This window comes from Pleurodeles waltl, unplaced genomic scaffold (genome assembly GCF_031143425.1).
Source record: "Pleurodeles waltl isolate 20211129_DDA unplaced genomic scaffold, aPleWal1.hap1.20221129 scaffold_39, whole genome shotgun sequence".
Taxonomy (NCBI): Eukaryota; Metazoa; Chordata; class Amphibia; order Caudata; family Salamandridae; genus Pleurodeles; species Pleurodeles waltl.
Window position 1 is genome coordinate 7,912,852 of NW_027150097.1, and position 23,567 is coordinate 7,936,418.

The following is a 23,567-nucleotide window of genomic DNA, read 5'->3' on the forward strand; positions in this document are numbered from 1 at the left end:
CACTGTCAGGATGATCCATCCTCTCTCCTTCATCAGCTTCAGAACCCACTGTTTCCCTGAGCAGGAAGGTCTGGAATTGAAAATACAGAGGACATTAAACAACATTCACTCAGTACATTGCACTCATTTTGGTTTATATGCTGGAAATTGAGCCATCATTGCAGTGTCGCGAGTGTCAGGATGGCCGAGTGGTCTAAGGCGCTGCGTTCAGGTCGCAGTCTCCTTTGGAGGCGTAGGTTCGAATCCCACTTCTGACAAGTGTCTTTTGCGAGGTGGATACATTTTTTGTATTTTTTTTTTCAAGCACCCGTATCAAAAACAATGTCAACAGTTTCTGTAAATTATCGATAAGATCTATTGTCCGTTGCTTGCACTAATTTCCTGAAGTTGGCTAAATCGCAGTAAATCGGTAAAGCGGGAAATCACAGCATCTTCAACAAATCGTGATAGAGGGGCAGAGATAAAGGTTTTGACCCTACATATCAAGAGCGCAGATGTCAATAGTTCAGCAGGTTCACAGTGCAGAAGGTTCAGTGGCACCAGGGTCCCCTGCGTCCCAATCACAGCTGGTTTTTAACTTCTGTATTCAGGGCATGGGAGGGGTGTGTTGCATCGTGCACACACAGTGCCTGTTTCGCAGATAAGTTTTAATAAATACACAGAGAATAATATAGAGTCATTGGCCACGAGGAACACCTTCCCTGGCCTTTTATTCTCTCCGGTTCCACGTCACCGCGCCTACCATCCAACTCCAAAACTCGGGGGAGACTAACACTCCCTACCTCCCTTGGTGTGCATCATAGGCGTGCCCATGACGAACACAACATTTCTCCTTAACCAATACAAAACAAACATAGCTGCTCAAAAAAAAGATACTATACTAATCCAGTATACAAGAATAGTACACAACAAGAAATGCCACATTCAGTCAATCCACCCCGAATCCTTGCAGCCGCGTTGAGCATGGCGGTCGAGGACTCAAACTGTACCGTTCAAGTCCTTGTCTCAGAGGCACTGAGTTGATTGGTATGGAGCCAGGCACCTCCTGATCTGAATCTTGAACTGGCTCCAAATTCTGCATGTCCACACCCCTTGTAGTAGATGATTGAGAATTAGTAGCAGTCACCACCGGCCATGTGCACTGGCTCAAACTTCTAAATGTCCACACCCCATGTAGTCGATGATTGCGAATTAGTAGCAGTCACCACCGGATTCACTGTCAGGATGATCCATCCTCTCTCCTTCATCAGCTTCAGATCCCACTGTTTCCCTGAGCAGGAAGGTCTGGAATTGAAAATACAGAGGACATTAAACAACATTCACTCAGTACATGGCACTCATTTTGGTTTATACGCTCAAAATTGAGCCATGAGGGAGGTGTAAAGAGTATCAGGATGGCCGAGTGGTCTAAGGCGCTGCGTTCAGGTCGCAGCCTCCCTTGGAGGTGTGGGTTCAAATCCCACTTCTGACAAGTGTTTTTTGCGAGGTGGATACATTTTTGGACTTTTTTTTCCCAAGCACTGTATCAAAAACATTGTCAACAGTTTCTGTAAATTATCGATAAGATCTATTTTCCGTTGCTTGCACTAATTGCCTGAAGTTGGCTAAATCGCAGTAAATCGGTAAAGCAGGAAATCACAGCATCTTCAACAAATCGTGATAGAGGGGCCGAGATAAAGGTTTCGACCCTACATATCAAAAGCGCAGCTGTCAATAGTTCAGCAGGTTCACAGTGCAGAAGGTTCAGTGGCACCAGGGTCCCCTGCGTCCCAATCACAGCTGGTTTTTAACTTCTGTATTCAGGGGATGGGAGGGGTGGGGGTGTTGCGTCGTGCACACACAGTGCCTGTTTTGCAGAGAAGTTTTAATAAATACACAAAGAATAATATGGAGTCTTTAGCCACGAGGAACACCTTCCCCTACCTTTTATTCTCTCCGATTCCACATCACCGCACCTACCATCCAACTCCAAAACTCGGGGGAGACTAACACTCCCTACCTCCCTTGGTGTGCATCATGGGCGTGCCCATGACGAACACAACATTTCTCCTTAACCAATACAAAACAAACATAGCTGCTCAAAAAAAAGATACTATACTAATCCAGTATACAAGAATAGTACACAACAATAAATACCACATTCAGTCAATCCACCCCGAATCCTTGCAGCCGCGTTGAGCATGGCGGTCGAAGACTCAAACTGTACCGTTCAAGTCCTTGTCTCAGAGGCACTGAGTTGATTGGTATGGAGCCAGGCACCTCCTGATCTGAATCTTGAACTGGCTCCAAATTCTGCATGTCCACACCCCCTGTAGTAGATGATTGAGAATTAGTAGCACTCACCACCGGCCATATTCACTGGCTCAAAATTCTGCAAGTCCACACCCCATGTAGTAGATGATTGAGAATTAGTAGCAGTCACCACAGGGTCCACTGTCAGGATGATCCATCCTCTCTCCTTCATCAGCTTCAGATCCCACTGTTTCCCTGAGCAGGAAGGTCTGGAATTGAAAATACAGAGGACATTATATAACATTCACTCAGTACATGGCACTCATTTTGGTTTATAAGCTGAAAATTGAGCCATCAGTCTGGTGTCAAGAGTGTCAGGATGGCCGGGTGTTCTAAGGTGCTGCATTCAGGTCACAGTCTCCCTTGGAGACGTGGGTTCAAACCCCTCTTCTGACAAGTGTCTTTTGCGAGGTGGATACGTTTTTGGACTTTTTTTTTTCAAGCACCCTTATCAAAAACAATGTCAACAGTATCTGTAAATTATCGATAAGATCTATTGTCCGTTGCTTGCACTAATTGCCTGAAGTTGGCTAAATCGCAGTAAATCGGTAAAGCAGGAAATCACAACATCTTCAACAAATCGTGATAGAGGGGCCGAGATAAAGATTTCGACCCTACATATCAAAAGCGCAGCTGTCAATAGTTCAGCAGGTTCACAGTGCAGAAGGTTCAGTGGCACCAGGGTCCCCTGCGTCCCAATCACAGCTGGTTTTTAACTTCTGTATTCAGGGGATGGGAGAGGTGGGGGTGTTGCGTCGTGCACACACAGTGCCTGTTTTGCAGAGAAGTTTTAATAAATACACAAAGAATAATATGGAGTCTTTAGCCACGAGGAACACCTTCCCCTACCTTTTATTCTCTCCGATTCCACATCACCGCACCTACCATCCAACTCTAAAACTCGGGGGAGACTAACACTCCCTACCTCCCTTGGTGTGCATCATGGGCGTGCCCATGACGAACACAACATTTCTCCTTAACCAATACAAAACAAACATAGCTGCTCAAAAAAAAGATACTATACTAATCCAGTATACAAGAATAGTACACAACAAGAAATACCACATTCAGTCAATCCACCCCGAATCCTTGCAGCCGCGTTGAGCATGGCGGTCGAGGACTCAAACTGTACCGTTCAAGTCCTTGTCTCAGAGGCACTGAGTTGATTGGTATGGAGCCAGGAGCCTCCTGATCTGAATCTTGAACTGGCTCCAAATTCTGCATGTCCACACCCCCTGTAGTAGATGATTGAGAATTAGTAGCAGTCACCACCGGCCATATGCACTGGCTCAAAATTCTGCAAGTCCACACCCCATGTAGTAGATGATTGAGAATCAGTAGCAGTCACCACAGGGTCCACTGTCAGGATGATCCATCCTCTCTCCTTCATCAGCTTCAGATCCCACTGTTTCCCTGAGCAGGAAGGTCTGGAATTGAAAATACAGAGGACATTAAATAACATTCACTCAGTACATGGCACTCATTTTGGTTTATAAGCTGGAAATTGAGCCATCAGTCTGGTGTCAAGAGTGTCAGGATGGCCGGGTGGTCTAAGGTGCTGCATTCAGGTCACAGTCTGCCTTGGAGACGTGGGTTCAAACCCCTCTTCTGAAAAGTGTCTTTTGCGAGGTGGATACGTTTTTGGACTTTTTTTTTTCAAGCACCCTTATCAAAAACAATGTCAACAGTTTCTGTAAATTATCGATAAGATCTATTGTCCGTTGCTTGCACTAATTGCCTGAAGTTGGCTAAATCGCAGTAAATCGGTAAAGCAGGAAATCACAACATCTTCAACAAATCGTGATAGAGGGGCCGAGATAAAGGTTTCGACCCTACATATCAAAAGCACAGCTGTCAATAGTTCAGCAGGTTCACAGTGCAGAAGGTTCAGTGACACCAGGGTCCCCTGCATCCCAATCACAGCTGGTTTTTAACTTCTGTATTCAGGGCATGGGAGGGGTGTGTTGCATCGTGCACACACAGTGCCTGTTTCGCAAATAAGTTTTAATAAATACACAGAGAATAATATAGAGTCATTGGCCACGAGGAACACCTTCCCTGACCTTTTATTCTCTCCGGTTCCACGTCACCGCGCCTACCATCCAACTCCAAAACTCGGGGGAGACTAACACTCCCTACCTCCATTGGTGTGCATCATAGGCGTGCCCATGACGAACACAACATTTCTCCTTAACCAATACAAAACAAACATAGCTGCTCAAAAAAAAGATACTATACTAAACCAGTATACAAGAATAGTACACAAGAAATGCCACATTCAGTCAATCCACCCAGAATCCTTGCAGCCGCGTTGAGCATGGCGGTCGAGGACTCAAACTGTACCGTTCAAGTCCTTGTCTCAGAGGCACTGAGTTGATTGGTATGGAGCCAGGCACCTCCTGATCTGAATCTTGAACTGGCTCCAAATTCTGCATGTCCACACCCCCTGTAGTAGATGATTGAGAATTAGTAGCAGTCACCACCGGCAATGTGCACTGGCTCAAAATTCAGCATGTCCACATCCCATGTAGTAGATGATTGAGAATTAGTAGCAGTCACCACCGGATCCACTGTCAGGATGATCCATCCTCTCTCCTTCATCAGCTTCAGATCCCACTGTTTCCCTGAGCAGGAAGGTCTGGAATTGAAAATACAGAGGACATTAAACAACATTCACTCAGTACATGGCATTCATTTTGGTTTATAAGCTGGAAATTGAGCCATCAGTACAGTGTCACGAGTGTTGCATCGTGCACACATAGTGCCTGTTTCGCAAATAAGTTTTAATAAATACACAGAGAATAATATAGAGTCTTTGGCCACGAGGAACACCTTCCCTGACCTTTTATTCTCTCCGGTTCCACGTCACCGCGCCTACCATCCAACTCCAAAACTCGGGGGAGACTAACACTCCCTACCTCCCTTGGTGTGCATCATAGGCGTGCCCATGACGAACACAACATTTCTCCTTAACCAATACAAAACAAACATAGCTGCTCAAAAAAAAGATACTATACTAAACCAGTATACAAGAATAGTACACAACAAGAAATGCCACATTCAGTCAATCCACCCCGAATCCTTGCAGCCGCGTTGAGCATGGCGGTCGAGGACTCAAACTGTACCGTTCAAGTCCTTGTCTCAGAGGCACTGAGTTGATTGGTATGGAGCCAGGCACCTCCTGATCTGAATCTTGAACTGGCTCCAAATTCTGCATGTCCACACCCCCTGTAGTAGATGATTGAGAATTAGTAGCAGTCACCACCGGCCATGTGCACTGGCTCAAAATTCAGCATGTCCACACCCCATGTAGTAGATGATTGAGAATTAGTAGTAGTCACCACCGGATCCACTGTCAGGATGATCCATCCTCTCTCCTTCATCAGCTTCAGATCCCACTGTTTCCCTGAGCAGGAAGGTCTGGAATTGAAAATACAGAGGACATTAAACAACATTCACTCAGTACATGGCACTCATTTTGGTTTATAAGCTGGAAATTGAGCCATCATTGCAGTGTCACGAGTGTCAGGATGGCCGAGTGGTCTAAGGCGCTGCGTTCAGGTCACAGTCTCCTTTGGAGACGTAGGTTCAAATCCCACTTCTGACAAGTGTCTTTTGCGAGGTGGATACATTTTTTGTCTTTTTTTTTCCAAGCACCCGTATCAAAAACAATGTCAACAGTTTCTGTAAATTATTGATAAGATCTATTGTCCGTTGCTTGCACTAATTTCCTGAAGTTCGCTAAATCGCGGTAAATCGGTAAAGCGGGAATTCACAGCATCTTCAACAAATCGTGATAGAGGGGCAGAGATAAAGGTTTTGACCCTACATATCAAGAGCGCAGCTGTCAATAGTTCAGCAGGTTCACAGTGCAGAAGGTTCGGTGGCACCAGGGTCCCCTGCGTCCCAATCACAGCTGGTTTTTAACTTCTGTATTCAGGGCATGGGAGGGGTGTGTTGCATCGTGCACACACAGTGCCTGTTTCGCAGATAAGTTTTAATAAATACACAGAGAATAATATAGAGTCATTGGCCACGAGGAACACCTTCCCTGGCCTTTTATTCTCTCCGGTTCCACGTCACCGCGCCTACCATCTAACTCCAAAACTCGGGGGAGACTAACACTCCCTACCTCCCTTGGTGTGCATCATAGGCGTGCCCATGACGAACACAACATTTCTCCTTAACCAATACAAAACAAACATAGCTGCTCAAAAAAAAGATACTATACTAATCCAGTATACAAGAATAGTACACAACAAGAAATGCCACATTCAGTCAATCCACCCCGAATCCTTGCAGCCGCGTTGAGCATGGCGGACGAGGACTCAAACTGTACCGTTCAAGTCCTTGTCTCAGAGGCACTGAGTTGATTGGTATGGAGCCAGGCACCTCCTGATCTGAATCTTGAACTGGCTCCAAATTCTGCATGTCCACACCCCTTATAGTAGATGATTGAGAATTAGTAGCAGTCACCACCGGCCATGTGCACTGGCTCAAACTTCTGCATGTCCACACCCCATGTAGTCGATGATTGAGAATTAGTAGCAGTCACCACCGGATTCACTGTCAGGATGATCCATCCTCTCTCCTTCATCAGCTTCAGATCCCACTGTTTCCCTGAGCAGGAAGGTCTGGAATTGAAATACAGAGGACATTAAACAACATTCACTCAGTACATGGCACTCATTTTGGTTTATACGCTCGAAATTGAGCCATCAGTGCAGTGTCAAGAGTATCAGGATGGCCGAGTGGTCTAAGGCGCTGAGTTCAGGTCGCAGTTTCCTTTGGAGGCATGTGTTCGAATCCCACTTCTGACAAGTGTCTTTTGCGAGGTGGATACATTTTTGGACTTTTTTTTTCCAAGCACCCGTATCAAAAACAATGTCAACAGTTTCTGTAAATTATCGATAAGATCTATTGTCCGTTGCTTGCACTAATTTCCTGAAGTTGGCTAAATCGCAGTAAATCGGTAAAGCGGGAAATCACAGCATCTTCAACAAATCGTGATAGAGGGGCAGAGATAAAGGTTTCGACCCTACATATCAAGAGCGCATCTGTCAATAGTTCAGCAGGTTCACAGTGCAGAAGGTTCAGTGGCACCAGAGTCCCCTGCGTCCCAATCACAGCTGGTTTTTAACTTCTGTATTCAGGGCATGGGAGGGGTGTGTTGCATCGTGCACACACGGTGCCTGTTTTGCAGATAAGTTTTAATAAATACACAGAGAATAATATAGAGTCATTGGCCACGAGGAACACCTTCCCTGACCTTTTATTCTCTCCGGTTCCACGTCACCGCGCCTACCATCCAACTCCAAAACTCGGGGGAGACTAACACTCCCTACCTCCCTTGGTGTGCATCATAGGCGTGCCCATGACGAACACAACATTTCTCCTTAACCAATACAAAACAAACATAGCTGCTCAAAAAAAAGATACTATACTAATCCAGTATACAAGAATAGTACACAACAAGAAATGCCACATTAAGTCAATCCACCCCGAATCCTTGCAGCCGCGTTGAGCATGGCGGTCGAGGACTCAAACTGTACCGTTCAAGTCCTTGTCTCAGAGGCACTGAGTTGATTGGTATGGAGCCAGGCACCTCCTGATCTGAATCTTGAACTGGCTCCAAATTCTGCATGTCCACACCCCATGTAGTAGATGATTGAGAATTAGTTGCAGTCACCACCAGCCATGTGCACTGGCTCAAACTTCTGCATGTCCACACCCCAAGTAGTCGATGATTGCGAATTAGTAGCAGTCACCACCGGATTCACTGTCAGGATGATCCATCCTCTCTCCTTCATCAGCTTCAGATCCCACTGTTTCCCTGAGCAGGAAGGTCTGGAATTGAAAATACAGAGGACATTAAACAACATTCACTCAGTACAGGGCACTCATTTTGGTTTATAAGCTGGAAATTGAGCCATCAGTGCAGTGTCAAGAGTGTCAGGATGGCCGAGTGGTCTAAGGCGCTGCGTTCAGGTCGCAGCTTCCCTTGGAGGTGTGGGTTCAAATCCCACTTCTGACAAGTGTATTTAGCGAGGTGGATACATTTTTGGACTTTTTTTTCCCAAGCACCGTATCAAAAACAATGTCAACAGTTTCTGTAAATTATCGATGAGATCTATTTTCCGTTGCTTGCACTAATTGCCTGAAGTTGGCTAAATCGCAGTAAATCGGTAAAGCAGGAAATCACAGCATCTTCAACAAATCGTGATAGAGGGGCCGAGATAAAGGTTTCGACCCTACATATCAAAAGCGCAGCTGTCAATAGTTCAGCAGGTTCACAGTGCAGAAGGTTCAGTGGCACCAGGGTCCCCTGCGTCCCAATCAGAGCTGGTTTTTAACTTCTGTATTCAGGGGATGGGAGGGGTGGGGGTGTTGCGTCGTGCACACACAGTGCCTGTTTTGCAGAGAAGTTTTAATAAATACACAAAGAATAATATGGAGTCTTTGGCCACGAGGAACACCTTCCCCTACCTTTTATTCTCTCTGATTCCAAATCACCGCACCTACCATCCAACTCCAAAACTCGGGGGAGACTAACACTCCCTACCTCCCTTGGTGTGCATCATGGGCGTGCCCATGACGAACACAACATTTCTCCTTAACCAATACAAAACAAACATAGCTGCTCAAAAAAAAGATACTATACTAATCCAGTATACAAGAATAGTACACAACAATAAATACCACATTCAGTCAATCCACCCCGAATCCTTGCAGCCGCGTTGAGCATGGCGGTCGAGGACTCAAACTGTACCGTTCAAGTGCTTGTCTCAGAGGCACTGAGTTGATTGGTATGGAGCCAGGCACCTCTTGATCTGAATCTTGAACTGGCTCCAAATTCTGCATGTCCACACCCCCTGTAGTAGATGATTGAGAATTAGTAGCAGTCACCACCGGCCATATGCACTGGCTCAAAATTCTGCAAGTCCACACCCCATGTAGTAGATGATTGAGAATTAGTAGCAGTCACCACAGGGTCCACTGTCAGGATGATCCATCCTCTCTCCTTCATCAGCTTCAGATCCCACTGTTTCCCTGAGCAGGAAGGTCTGGAATTGAAAATACAGAGGACATTAAATAACATTCACTCAGTACATGGCACTCATTTTGGTTTATAAGCTGGAAATTGAGCCATCAGTCTGGTGTCAAGAGTGTCAGGATGGCTGGGTGGTCTAAGGTGCTGCATTCAAGTCACAGTCTCCCTTGGAGACGTGGGTTCAAACCCCTCTTCTGACAAGTGTCTTTGCGAGGTGGATACATTTTTTGACTTTTTTTTCCAAGCACCCTTATCAAAAACAATGTCAACAGTTTCTGTATATTATCGATAAGATCTATTGTCCGTTGGTTGCACTAATTGCCTGAAGTTGGCTAAATCGCAGTAAATCGGTAAAGCAGGAAATCACAGCATCTTCAACAAATCGTGATAGAGGGGCCGAGATAAAGGTTTCGACCCTACATATCAAAAGCACAGCTGTCCATAGTTCAGCAGGTTCACAGTGCAGAAGGTTCAGTGGCACCAGGGTCCCCTGCGTCCCAATCACAGCTGGTTTTTAACTTCTGTATTCAGGGCATGGGAGGGGTGTGTTGCATCGTGCACACACAGTGCCTGTTTCGCAAATAAGTTTTAATAAATACACAGAGAATAATATAGAGTCATTGGCCACGAGGAACACCTTCCCTGACCTTTTATTCTCTCCGGTTCCACGTCACCGCGCCTACCATCCAACTCCAAAACTCGGGGGAGACTAACACTGCCTACCTCCCTTGGTGTGCATCATAGGCGTGCCCATGACGAACACAACATTTCTCCTTAACCAATACAAAACAAACATAGCTGCTAAAAAAAAAGATACTATACTAAACCAGTATACAAGAATAGTACACAACAAGAAATGCCACATTCAGTCAATCCACCCCGAATCCTTGCAGCCGCGTTGAGCATGGCGGTCGAGGACTCAAACTGTACCGTTCAAGTCCTTGTCTCAGAGGCACTGAGTTGATTGGTATGGAGCCAGGCACCTCCTGATCTGAATGTTGAACTGGCTCCAAATTCTGCATGTCCACACCCCCTGTAGTAGATGATTGAGAATTAGTAGCAGTCACCACCGGCCATGTGCACTGGCTCAAAATTCAGCATGTCCACACCCCATGTAGTAGATGATTGAGAATTAGTAGCAGTCACCACCGGATCCACAGTCAGGATGATCCATCCTCTCTCCTTCATCAGCTTCAGATCCCACTGTTTCACTGAGCAGGAAGGTCTGGAATTGAAAATACAGAGGACATTAAACAACATTCACTCAGTACATGGCACTCATTTTGGTTTATAAGCTGGAAATTGAGCCATCACTGCAGTGTCAAGAGTGTCAGGATGGCCGAGTGGTCTAAGGCGCTGCGTTCAGGTCGCAGTCTCCTTTGGAGGCGTGGGTTCGAATCCCACTTCTGACAAGTGCCTTTTGCGAGGTGGATACATTTTTGGACTTTTTTTTTCCAAGCACCCGTATCAAAAACAATGTCAACAGTTTCTGTAAATTATCGATAAGATCTATTGTCCGTTGCTTGCACTAATTTCCTGAAGTTGGCTAAATCGCAGTAAATCGGTAAAGCGGGAAATCACAGCATCTTCAACAAATCGTGATAGAGGGGCAGAGATAAAGGTTTCGACCCTACATATCAAGAGCGCAGCTGTCAATAGTTCAGCAGGTTCACAGTGCAGAAGGTTCAGTGGCACCAGGGTCCCCTGCGTCCCAATCACAGCTGGTTTTTAACTTCTGTATTCAGGGCATGGGAGGGGTGTGTTGCATCGTGCACACATGGTGCCTGTTTCGCAGATAAGTTTTAATAAATACACAGAGAATAATATAGAGTCATTGGCCACGAGGAACACCTTCCCAGGCCTTTTATTCTCTCCGGTTCCACGTCACCGCGCCTACCATCCAACTCCAAAACTCGGGGGAGACTAACACTCCCTACCTCCCTTGGTGTGCATCATAGGCGTGCCCATGACGAACACAACATTTCTCCTTAACCAATACAAAACAAACATAGCTGCTTAAAAAAAAGATACTATACTAATCCAGTATACAAGAATAGTACAAAACAAGAAATGCCACATTCAGTCAATCCACCCCGAATCCTTGCAGCCGCGTTGAGCATGGCGGTCGAGGATTCAAACTGTACCGTTCAAGTCCTTGTCTCAGAGGCACTGAGTTGATTGGTATGGAGCCAGGCACCTCCTGATCTGAATCTTGAACTGGCTCCAAATTCTGCATGTCCACACCCCTTGTAGTAGATGATTGAGAATTAGTAGCAGTCACCACCGGCCATGTGCACTGGCTCAAACTTCTGCATGTCCACACCCCAAGTAGTCGATGATTGAGAATTAGTAGCAGTCACCACCGGATTCACTGTCAGGATGATCCATCCTCTCTCCTTCATCAGCTTCAGATCCCACTGTTTCCCTGAGCAGGAAGGTCTGGAATTGAAAATACAGAGGACATTAAACAACATTCACTCAGTACATGGCACTCATTTTGGTTTATAAGCTGGAAATTGAGCCATCAGTGCAGTGTCAAGAGTATCAGGATGGCCGAGTGGTCTAAGGCGCTGAGTTCAGGTCGCAGTCTCCTTTGGAGGCGTGGGTTCGAATCCCACTTCTGACTAGTGTCTTTTGCGAGGTGGATACATTTTTGGACTTTTTTTTTCCAAGCACCCGTATCAAAAACAATGTCAACAGTTTCTGTAAATTATGATAAGATCTATTGTCCATTGCTTGCACTAATTTCTTGAAGTTGGCTAAATCGCAGTAAATCGGTAAAGCGGGAAATCACAGCATCTTCAACAAATCGTGATAGAGGGGCAGAGATAAAGGTTTCGACCCTACATATCAAGAGCGCATCTGTCAATAGTTCAGCAGGTTCACAGTGCAGAAGGTTCAGTGGCACCAGAGTCCCCTGCGTCCCAATCACAGCTGGTTTTTAACTTCTGTATTCAGGGCATGGGAGGGGTGTGTTGCATCGTGCACACACGGTGCCTGTTTTGCAGATAAGTTTTAATAAATACACAGAGAATAATATAGAGTCATTGGCCACGAGGAACACCTTCCCTGACCTTTTATTCTCTCCGGTTCCACGTCACCGCGCCTACCATCCAACTCCAAAACTCGGGGGAGACTAACACTCCCTACCTCCCTTGGTGTGCATCATAGGCGTGCCCATGACGAACACAACATTTCTACTTAACCAATACAAAACAAACATAGCTGTTCAAAAAAAAGATACTATACTAATCCAGTATACAAGAATAGTACACAACAAGAAATGCCACATTCAGTCAATCCACCCCGAATCCTTGCAGCCGCGTTGAGCATGGCGGTCGAGGACTCAAACTGTACCGTTCAAGTCCTTGTCTCAGAGGCACTGAGTTGATTGGTATGGAGCCAGGCACCTCCTGATCTGAATCTTGAACTGGCTCCAAATTCTGCATGTCCACACCCCTTGTAGTAGATGATTGAGAATTAGTTGCAGTCACCACCAGCCATGTGCACTGGCTCAAACTTCTGCATGTCCACACCCCAAGTAGTCGATGATTGCGAATTAGTAGCAGTCACCACCGGATTCACTGTCAGGATGATCCATCCTCTCTCCTTCATCAGCTTCAGATCCCACTGTTTCCCTGAGCAGGAAGGTCTGGAATTGAAAATACAGAGGACATTAAACAACATTCACTCAGTACAGGGCACTCATTTTGGTTTATAAGCTGGAAATTGAGCCATCAGTGCAGTGTCAAGAGTGTCAGGATGGCCGAGTGGTCTAAGGTGCTGCGTTCAGGTCGCAGTCTCCTTTGGAGGCGTGGGTTCGAATCCCACTTCTGACAAGTGCCTTTTGCGAGGTGGATACATTTTTGGACTTTTTTTTTCCAAGCACCCTTATCAAAAACAATGTCAACAGTTTCTGTGAATTATCGATAAGATCTATTGTCCATTGCTTGCACTAATTTCCTGAAGTTGGCTAAATCGCAGTAAATCGGTAAAGCGGGAAATCACAGCATCTTCAACAAATCGTGATAGAGGGGCCGAGATAAAGTTTTCGACCCTACATATCAAAAGCGCAGCTGTCAATAGTTCAGCAGGTTCACAGTGCAGAAGGTTCAGTGGCACCAGGGTCCCCTGCGTCCCAATCAGACCTGGTTTTTAACTTCTGTATTCAGGGGATGGGAGGGGTGGGGGTGTTGCGTCGTGCACACACAGTGCCTGTTTTGCAGAGAAGTTTTAATAAATACACAAAGAATAATATGGAGTCTTTGGCCACGAGGAACACCTTCCCCTACCTTTTATTCTCTCCGATTCCACATCACCGCACCTACCATCCAACTCCAAAACTCGGGGGAGACTAACACTCCCTACCTCCCTTGGTGTGCATCATGGGCGTGCCCATGACGAACACAACATTTCTCCTTAACCAATACAAAACAAACATAGCTGCTCAAAAAAAAGATACTATACTAATCTAGTATACAAAAATAGTACACAACAATAAATACCACATTCAGTCAATCCACCCCGAATCCTTGCAGCCGCGTTGAGCATGGTGGTCGAGGACTCAAACTGTACCGTTCAAGTCCTTGTCTCAGAGGCACTGAGTTGATTGGTATGGAGCCAGGCACCTCCTGATCTGAATCTTGAACTGGCTCCAAATTCTGCATGTCCACACCCCCTGTAGTAGATGTTTGAGAATTAGTAGCAGTCACCACCGGCCATATGCACTGGCTCAAAATTCTGCAAGTCCACACCCCATGTAGTAGATGATTGAGAATTAGTAGCAGCCACCACAGGGTCCACTGTCAGGATGATCCATCCTCTCTCCTTCATCAGCTTCAGATCCCACTGTTTCCCTGAGCAGGAAGGTCTGGAATTGAAAATACAGAGGACATTAAATAACATTCACTCAGTACATGGCACTCATTTTGGTTTATAAGCTGAAAATTGAGCCATCAGTCTGGTGTCAAGAGTGTCAGGATGGCCGGGTGGTCTAAGGTGCTGCATTCAGGTCACAGTCTCCCTTGGAGACGTGGGTTGAAACCCATCTTCTGACAAGTGTCTTTGTGAGGTGGATACATTTTTGGACTTTTTTTTCCAAGCACCCTTATCAAAAACAATGTCAACAGTTTCTGTAAATTATCGATAAGATCTATTGTCCGTTGCTTGCACTAATTGCCTGAAGTTGGCTAAATCGCAGTAAATCGGTAAAGCAGGAAATCACAGCATCTTCAACAAATCGTGATAGAGGGGCCGAGATAAAGGTTTCGACCCTACATATCAAAAGCACAGCTGTCCATAGTTCAGCAGGTTCACAGTGGAGAAGGTTCAGTGGCACCAGGGTCGCCTGCGTCCCAATCACAGCTGGTTTTTAACTTCTGTATTCTGGGCATGGGAGGGGTGTGTTGCATCGTGCACACACAGTGCCTGTTTCGCAAATAAGTTTTAATAAATACACAGAGAATAATATAGAGTCATTGGCCACGAGGAACACCTTCCCTGACCTTTTATTCTCTCCGATTCCACGTCACCGCGCCTACCATCCAACTCCAAAACTCGGGGGAGACTAACACTCCCTACCTCCCTTGGTGTGCATCATAGGCGTGCCCATGACGAACACAACATTTCTCCTTAACCAATACAAAACAAACATAGCTGCTAAAAAAAAAGATACTATACTAAACCAGTATACAAGAATAGTACACAACAAGAAATGCCACATTCAGTCAATACACCCCGAATCCTTGCAGCCGCGTTGAGCATGGCGGTCGAGGACTCAAACTGTACCATTCAAGTCCTTGTCTCAGAGGCACTGAGTTGATTGGTATGGAGCCAGGCACCTCCTGATCTGAATCTTGAACTGGCTCCAAATTATGCATGTCCACACCCCCTGTAGTAGATGATTGAGAATTAGTAGCAGTCACCACCGGCCATGTGCACTGGCTCAAAATTCAGCATGTCCACACCCCATGTAGTAGATGATTGAGAATTAGTAGCAGTCACCACCGGATCCACTGTCAGGATGATCCATCCTCTCCTTCATCAGCTTCAGATCCCACTGTTTCCCTGAGCAGGAAGGTCTGGAATTGAAAATACAGAGGACATTAAATAACATTCACTCAGTACATGGCACTCATTTTGGTTTATACGCTCGAAATTGAGCCATGAGCGATGTGTGAAGAGTGTCAGGATGGCCGAGTGGTCTAAGGCGCTGCGTTCAGGATCGCAGCCTCCCTTGGAGGTGTGGGTTCAAATCCCACTTCTGACAAGTGTATTTTGCGAGGTGGATACATTTTTGGACTTTTTTTTCCCAAGCACCGTATCAAAAACAATGTCAACAGTTTCTGTAAATTATCGATAAGATCTATTTTCCGTTGCTTGCACTAATTGCCTGAAGTTGGCTAAATCGCAGTAAATCGGTAAAGCAGGAAATCACAGCATCTTCAACAAATCGTGATAGAGGGGCCGATATAAACGTTTCGACCCTACATATCAAAAGCGCAGCTGTCAATAGTTCAGCAGGTTCACAGTGCAGAAGGTTCAGTGGCACCAGGGTCCCCTGCGTCCCAATCAGACCTGGTTTTTAACTTCTGTATTCAGGGGATGGGAGGGGTGGGGGTGTTGCGTCGTGCACACACAGTGCCTGTTTTGCAGAGAAGTTTTAATAAATACACAAAGAATAATATGGAGTCTTTGGCCACGAGGAACACCTTCCCCTACCTTTTATTCTCTCCGATTCCACATCACCGCACCTACCATCCAACTCCAAAACTCGGGGGAGACTAACACTCCCTACCTCCCTTGGTGTGCATCATGGGCGTGCCCATGACGAACACAACATTTCTCCTTAACCAATACAAAACAAACATAGCTGCTCAAAAAAAAGATACTATACTAATCTAGTATACAAAAATAGTACACAACAATAAATACCACATTCAGTCAATCCACCCCGAATCCTTGCAGCCGCGTTGAGCATGGCGGTCGAGGACTCAAACTGTACCGTTCAAGTCCTTGTCTCAGAGGCACTGAGTTGATTGGTATGGAGCCATGCACCTCCTGATCTGAATCTTGAACTGGCTCCAAATTCTGCATGTCCACACCCCCTGTAGTAGATGTTTGAGAATTAGTAGCAGTCACCACCGGCCATATGCACTGGCTCAAAATTCTGCAAGTCCACACCCCATGTAGTAGATGATTGAGAATTAGTAGCAGCCACCACAGGGTCCACTGTCAGGATGATCCATCCTCTCTCCTTCATCAGCTTCAGATCCCACTGTTTCCCTGAGCAGGAAGGTCTGGAATTGAAAATACAGAGGACATTAAATAACATTCACTCAGTACATGGCACTCATTTTGGTTTATAAGCTGAAAATTGAGCCATCAGTCTGGTGTCAAGAGTGTCAGGATGGCCGGGTGGTCTAAGGTGCTGCATTCAGGTCACAGTCTCCCTTGGAGACGTGGGTTGAAACCCATCTTCTGACAAGTGTCTTTGTGAGGTGGATACATTTTTGGACTTTTTTTTCCAAGCACCCTTATCAAAAACAATGTCAACAGTTTCTGTAAATTATCGATAAGATCTATTGTCCGTTGCTTGCACTAATTGCCTGAAGTTGGCTAAATCGCAGTAAATCGGTAAAGCAGGAAATCACAGCATCTTCAACAAATCGTGATAGAGGGGCCGAGATAAAGGTTTCGACCCTACATATCAAAAGCACAGCTGTCCATAGTTCAGCAGGTTCACTGTGCAGAAGGTTCAGTGGCACCAGGGTCCCCTGCGTCCCAATCACAGCTGGTTTTTAACTTCTGTATTCAGGGCATGGGAGGGGTGTGTTGCATCGTGCACACACGGTGCCTGTTTTGCAGATAAGTTTTAATAAATACACAGAGAATAATATAGAGTCATTGGCCACGAGGAACACCTTCCCTGACCTTTTATTCTCTCCGGTTCCACGTCACCGCGCCTACCATCCAACTCCAAAACTCGGGGGAGACTAACACTCCCTACCTCCCTTGGTGTGCATCATAGGCGTGCCCATGACGAACACAACATTTCTCCTTAACCAATACAAAACAAACATAGCTGCTCAAAAAAAAGATACTATACTAATCCAGTATACAAGAATAGTACACAACAAGAAATGCCACATTTAGTCAATCCACCCCGAATCCTTGCAGCCGCGTTGAGCATGGCGGTCGAGGACTCAAACTGTACCGTTCAAGTCCTTGTCTCAGAGGCACTGAGTTGATTGGTATGGAGCCAGGCACCTCCTGATCTGAATCTTGAACTGGCTCCAAATTCTGCATGTCCACACCCCATGTAGTAGATGATTGAGAATTAGTTGCAGTCACCACCAGCCATGTGCACTGGCTCAAACTTCTGCATGTCCACACCCCAAGTAGTCGATGATTGCGAATTAGTAGCAGTCACCACCGGATTCACTGTCAGGATGATCCATCCTCTCTCCTTCATCAGCTTCAGATCCCACTGTTTCCCTGAGCAGGAAGGTCTGGAATTGAAAATACAGAGGACATTAAACAACATTCACTCAGTACAGGGCACTCATTTTGGTTTATAAGCTGGAAATTGAGCCATCAGTGCAGTGTCAAGAGTGTCAGGATGGCCGAGTGGTCTAAGGCGCTGCGTTCAGGTCGCAGCTTCCCTTGGAGGTGTGGGTTCAAATCCCACTTCTGACAAGTGTATTTAGCGAGGTGGATACATTTTTGGACTTTTTTTTCCCAAGCACCGTATCAAAAACAATGTCAACAGTTTCTGTAAATTATCGATAAGATCTATTTTCCGTTGCTTGCACTAATTGCCTGAAGTTGGCTAAATCGCAGTAAATCGGTAAAGCAGGAAATCACAGCATCTTCAACAAATCGTGATAGAGGGGCCGAGATAAAGGTTTCGACCCTACATATCAAAAGCGCAGCTGTCAATAGTTCAGCAGGTTCACAGTGCAGAAGGTTCAGTGGCACCAGGGTCCCCTGCGTCCCAATCAGAGCTGGTTTTTAACTTCTGTATTCAGGGGATGGGAGGGGTGGGGGTGTTGCGTCGTGCACACACAGTGCCTGTTTTGCAGAGAAGTTTTAATAAATACACAAAGAATAATATGGAGTCTTTGGCCACGAGGAACACCTTCCCCTACCTTTTATTCTCTCTGATTCCAAATCACCGCACCTACCATCCAACTCCAAAACTCGGGGGAGACTAACACTCCCTACCTCCCTTGGTGTGCATCATGGGCGTGCCCATGACGAACACAACATTTCTCCTTAACCAATACAAAACAAACATAGCTGCTCAAAAAAAAGATACTATACTAATCCAGTATACAAGAATAGTACACAACAATAAATACCACATTCAGTCAATCCACCCCGAATCCTTGCAGCCGCGTTGAGCATGGCGGTCGAGGACTCAAACTGTACCGTTCAAGTGCTTGTCTCAGAGGCACTGAGTTGATTGGTATGGAGCCAGGCACCTCTTGATCTGAATCTTGAACTGGCTCCAAATTCTGCATGTCCACACCCCCTGTAGTAGATGATTGAGAATTAGTAGCAGTCACCACCGGCCATATGCACTGGCTCAAAATTCTGCAAGTCCACACCCCATGTAGTAGATGATTGAGAATTAGTAGCAGTCACCACAGGGTCCACTGTCAGGATGATCCATCCTCTCTCCTTCATCAGCTTCAGATCCCACTGTTTCCCTGAGCAGGAAGGTCTGGAATTGAAAATACAGAGGACATTAAATAACATTCACTCAGTACATGGCACTCATTTTGGTTTATAAGCTGGAAATTGAGCCATCAGTCTGGTGTCAAGAGTGTCAGGATGGCTGGGTGGTCTAAGGTGCTGCATTCAAGTCACAGTCTCCCTTGGAGACGTGGGTTCAAACCCCTCTTCTGACAAGTGTCTATGCGAGGTGGATACATTTTTTGACTTTTTTTTCCAAGCACCCTTATCAAAAACAATGTCAACAGTTTCTGTATATTATCGATAAGATCTATTGTCCGTTGGTTGCACTAATTGCCTGAAGTTGGCTAAATCGCAGTAAATCGGTAAAGCAGGAAATCACAGCATCTTCAACAAATCGTGATAGAGGGGCCGAGATAAAGGTTTCGACCCTACATATCAAAAGCACAGCTGTCCATAGTTCAGCAGGTTCACAGTGCAGAAGGTTCAGTGGCACCAGGGTCCCCTGCGTCCCAATCACAGCTGGTTTTTAACTTCTGTATTCAGGGCATGGGAGGGGTGTGTTGCATCGTGCACACACAGTGCCTGTTTCGCAAATAAGTTTTAATAAATACACAGAGAATAATATAGAGTCATTGGCCACGAGGAACACCTTCCCTGACCTTTTATTCTCTCCGGTTCCACGTCACCGCGCCTACCATCCAACTCCAAAACTCGGGGGAGACTAACACTCCCTACCTCCCTTGGTGTGCATCATAGGCGTGCCCATGACGAACACAACATTTCTCCTTAACCAATACAAAACAAACATAGCTGCTAAAAAAAAAGATACTATACTAAACCAGTATACAAGAATAGTACACAACAAGAAATGCCACATTCAGTCAATCCACCCCGAATCCTTGCAGCCGCGTTGAGCATGGCGGTCGAGGACTCAAACTGTACCGTTCAAGTCCTTGTCTCAGAGGCACTGAGTTGATTGGTATGGAGCCAGGCACCTCCTGATCTGAATGTTGAACTGGCTCCAAATTCTGCATGTCCACACCCCCTGTAGTAGATGATTGAGAATTAGTAGCAGTCACCACCGGCCATGTGCACTGGCTCAAAATTCAGCATGTCCACACCCCATGTAGTAGATGATTGAGAATTAGTAGCAGTCACCACCGGATCCACTGTCAGGATGATCCATCCTCTCTCCTTCATCAGCTTCAGATCCCACTGTTTCCCTGAGCAGGAAGGTCTGGAATTGAAAATACAGAGGACATTAAACAACATTCACTCAGTACATGGCACTCATTTTGGTTTATAAGCTGGAAATTGAGCCATCAGTGCAGTGTCAAGAGTGTCAGGATGGCCGAGTGGTCTAAGGCGCTGCGTTCAGGTCGCAGTCTCCTTTGGAGGCGTGGGTTCGAATCCCACTTCTGACAAGTGCCTTTTGCGAGGTGGATACATTTTTGGACTTTTTTTTGCCAAGCACCCGTATCAAAAACAATGTCAACAGTTTCTGTAAATTATCGATAAGATCTATTGTCCGTTGCTTGCACTAATTTCCTGAAGTTGGCTAAATCGCAGTAAATCGGTAAAGCGGGAAATCACAGCATATTCAACAAATCGTGATAGAGGGGCAGAGATAAAGGTTTCGACCCTACATATCAAGAGCGCAGCTGTCAATAGTTCAGCAGGTTCACAGTGCAGAAGGTTCAGTGGCACCAGGGTCCCCTGCGTCCCAATCACAGCTGGTTTTTAACTTCTGTATTCAGGGCATGGGAGGGGTGTGTTGCATCGTGCACACATGGTGCCTGTTTCGCAGATAAGTTTTAATAAATACACAGAGAATAATATAGAGTCATTGGCCACGAGGAACACCTTCCCTGGCCTTTTATTCTCTCCGGTTCCACGTCACCGCGCCTACCATCCAACTCCAAAACTCGGGGGAGACTAACACTCCGTACCTCCCTTGGTGTGCATCATAGGCGTGCCCATGACGAACACAACATTTCTCCTTAACCAATACAAAACAAACATAGCTGCTTAAAAAAAAGATACTATACTAATCCAGTATACAAGAATAGTACAAAACAAGAAATGCCACATTCAGTCAATCCACCCCGAATCCTTGCAGCCGCGTTGAGCATGGCGGTCGAGGATTCAAACTGTACCGTTCAAGTCCTTGTCTCAGAGGCACTGAGTTGATTGGTATGGAGCCAGGCACCTCCTGATCTGAATCTTGAACTGGCTCCAAATTCTGCATGTCCACACCCCTTGTAGTAGATGATTGAGAATTAGTAGCAGTCACCACCGGCCATGTGCACTGGCTCAAACTTCTGCATGTCCACACCCCAAGTAGTCGATGATTGAGAATTAGTAGCAGTCACCACCGGATTCACTGTCAGGATGATCCATCCTCTCTCCTTCATCAGCTTCAGATCCCACTGTTTCCCTGAGCAGGAAGGTCTGGAATTGAAAATACAGAGGACATTAAACAACATTCACTCAGTACATGGCACTCATTTTGGTTTATAAGCTGGAAATTGAGCCATCAGTGCAGTGTCAAGAGTATCAGGATGGCCGAGTGGTCTAAGGCGCTGAGTTCAGGTCGCAGTCTCCTTTGGAGGCGTGGGTTTGAATCCCACTTCTGACTAGTGTCTTTTGCGAGGTGGATACATTTTTGGACTTTTTTTTTCCAAGCACCTGTATCAAAAACAATGTCAACAGTTTCTGTAAATTATCGATAAGATCTATTGTCCGTTGCTTGCACTAATTTCCTGAAGTTGGCTAAATCGCAGTAAATCGGTAAAGCGGGAAATCACAGCATCTTCAACAAATCGTGATAGAGGGGCAGAGATAAAGGTTTCGACCCTACATATCAAGAGCGCATCTGTCAATAGTTCAGCAGGTTCACAGTGCAGAAGGTTCAGTGGCACCAGAGTCCCCTGCGTCCCAATCACAGCTGGTTTTTAACTTCTGTATTCAGGGCATGGGAGGGGTGTGTTGCATCGTGAACACACGGTGCCTGTTTTGCAGATAAGTTTTAATAAATACACAGAGAATAATATAGAGTCATTGGCCACGAGGAACACCTTCCCTGACCTTTTATTCTCTCCGGTTCCACGTCACCGCGCCTACCATCCAACTCCAAAACTCGGGGGAGACTAACACTCCCTACCTCCCTTGGTGTGCATCATAGGCGTGCCCATGACGAACACAACATTTCTCCTTAACCAATACAAAACAAACATAGCTGCTCAAAAAAAAGATACTATACTAATCCAGTATTCAAGAATAGTACACAACAAGAAATGCCACATTCAGTCAATCCACCCCGAATCCTTGCAGCCGCGTTGAGCATGGCGGTCGAGGACTCAAACTGTACCGTTCAAGTCCTTGTCTCAGAGGCACTGAGTTGATTGGTATGGAGCCAGGCACCTCCTGATCTGAATCTTGAACTGGCTCCAAATTCTGCATGTCCACACCCCTTGTAGTAGATGATTGAGAATTAGTTGCAGTCACCACCAGCCATGTGCACTGGCTCAAACTTCTGCATGTCCACACCCCAAGTAGTCGATGATTGCGAATTAGTAGCAGTCACCACCGGATTCACTGTCAGGATGATCCATCCTCTCTCCTTCATCAGCTTCAGATCCCACTGTTTCCCTGAGCAGGAAGGTCTGGAATTGAAAATACAGAGGACATTAAACAACATTCACTCAGTACAGGGCACTCATTTTGGTTTATAAGCTGGAAATTGAGCCATCAGTGCAGTGTCAAGAGTGTCAGGATGGCCGAGTGGTCTAAGGTGCTGCGTTCAGGTCGCAGTCTCCTTTGGAGGCGTGGGTTCGAATCCCACTTCTGACGAGTGCCTTTTGCGAGGTGGATACATTTTTGGACTTTTTTTTTCCAAGCACCCTTATCAAAAACAATGTCAACAGTTTCTGTGAATTATCGATAAGATCTATTGTCCATTGCTTGCACTAATTTCCTGAAGTTGGCTAAATCGCAGTAAATCGGTAAAGCGGGAAATCACAGCATCTTCAACAAATCGTGATAGAGGGGCCGAGATAAAGTTTTCGACCCTACATATCAAAAGCGCAGCTGTCAATAGTTCAGCAGGTTCACAGTGCAGAAGGTTCAGTGGCACCAGGGTCCCCTGCGTCCCAATCAGACCTGGTTTTTAACTTCTGTATTCAGGGGATGGGAGGGGTGGGGGTGTTGCGTCGTGCACACACAGTGCCTGTTTTGCAGAGAAGTTTTAATAAATACACAAAGAATAATATGGAGTCTTTGGCCACGAGGAACACCTTCCCCTACCTTTTATTCTCTCCGATTCCACATCACCGCACCTACCATCCAACTCCAAAACTCGGGGGAGACTAACACTCCCTACCTCCCTTGGTGTGCATCATGGGCGTGCCCATGACGAACACAACATTTCTCCTTAACCAATACAAAACAAACATAGCTGCTCAAAAAAAAGATACTATACTAATCTAGTATACAAAAATAGTACACAACAATAAATACCACA

The 23,567-nt window shown here is 45.8% G+C and overlaps 5 non-coding genes across 5 annotated transcripts; all 5 read left to right on the forward strand.

Annotated features, from left to right (window-relative positions):
- The first annotated feature begins 174 nt into the window (after positions 1 to 174).
- On the forward strand, positions 175 to 257 carry TRNAL-CAG (transfer RNA leucine (anticodon CAG)). Its single transcript has one exon. It is a non-coding gene; the product is annotated as a tRNA-Leu (tRNA).
- A 10,415-nt stretch (positions 258 to 10,672) lies between these two features.
- TRNAL-CAG (transfer RNA leucine (anticodon CAG)) lies at positions 10,673 to 10,755 on the forward strand. Its single transcript has one exon. It is a non-coding gene; the product is annotated as a tRNA-Leu (tRNA).
- Positions 10,756 to 13,099: 2,344 nt separating this feature from the next.
- TRNAL-CAG (transfer RNA leucine (anticodon CAG)) lies at positions 13,100 to 13,182 on the forward strand. The gene has a single exon. It is a non-coding gene; the product is annotated as a tRNA-Leu (tRNA).
- Positions 13,183 to 20,386: 7,204 nt separating this feature from the next.
- Positions 20,387 to 20,469, forward strand: TRNAL-CAG (transfer RNA leucine (anticodon CAG)). Its single transcript has one exon. It is a non-coding gene; the product is annotated as a tRNA-Leu (tRNA).
- Positions 20,470 to 22,814: 2,345 nt separating this feature from the next.
- TRNAL-CAG (transfer RNA leucine (anticodon CAG)) lies at positions 22,815 to 22,897 on the forward strand. Its single transcript has one exon. It is a non-coding gene; the product is annotated as a tRNA-Leu (tRNA).
- The last annotated feature ends 670 nt before the right edge of the window (positions 22,898 to 23,567 follow it).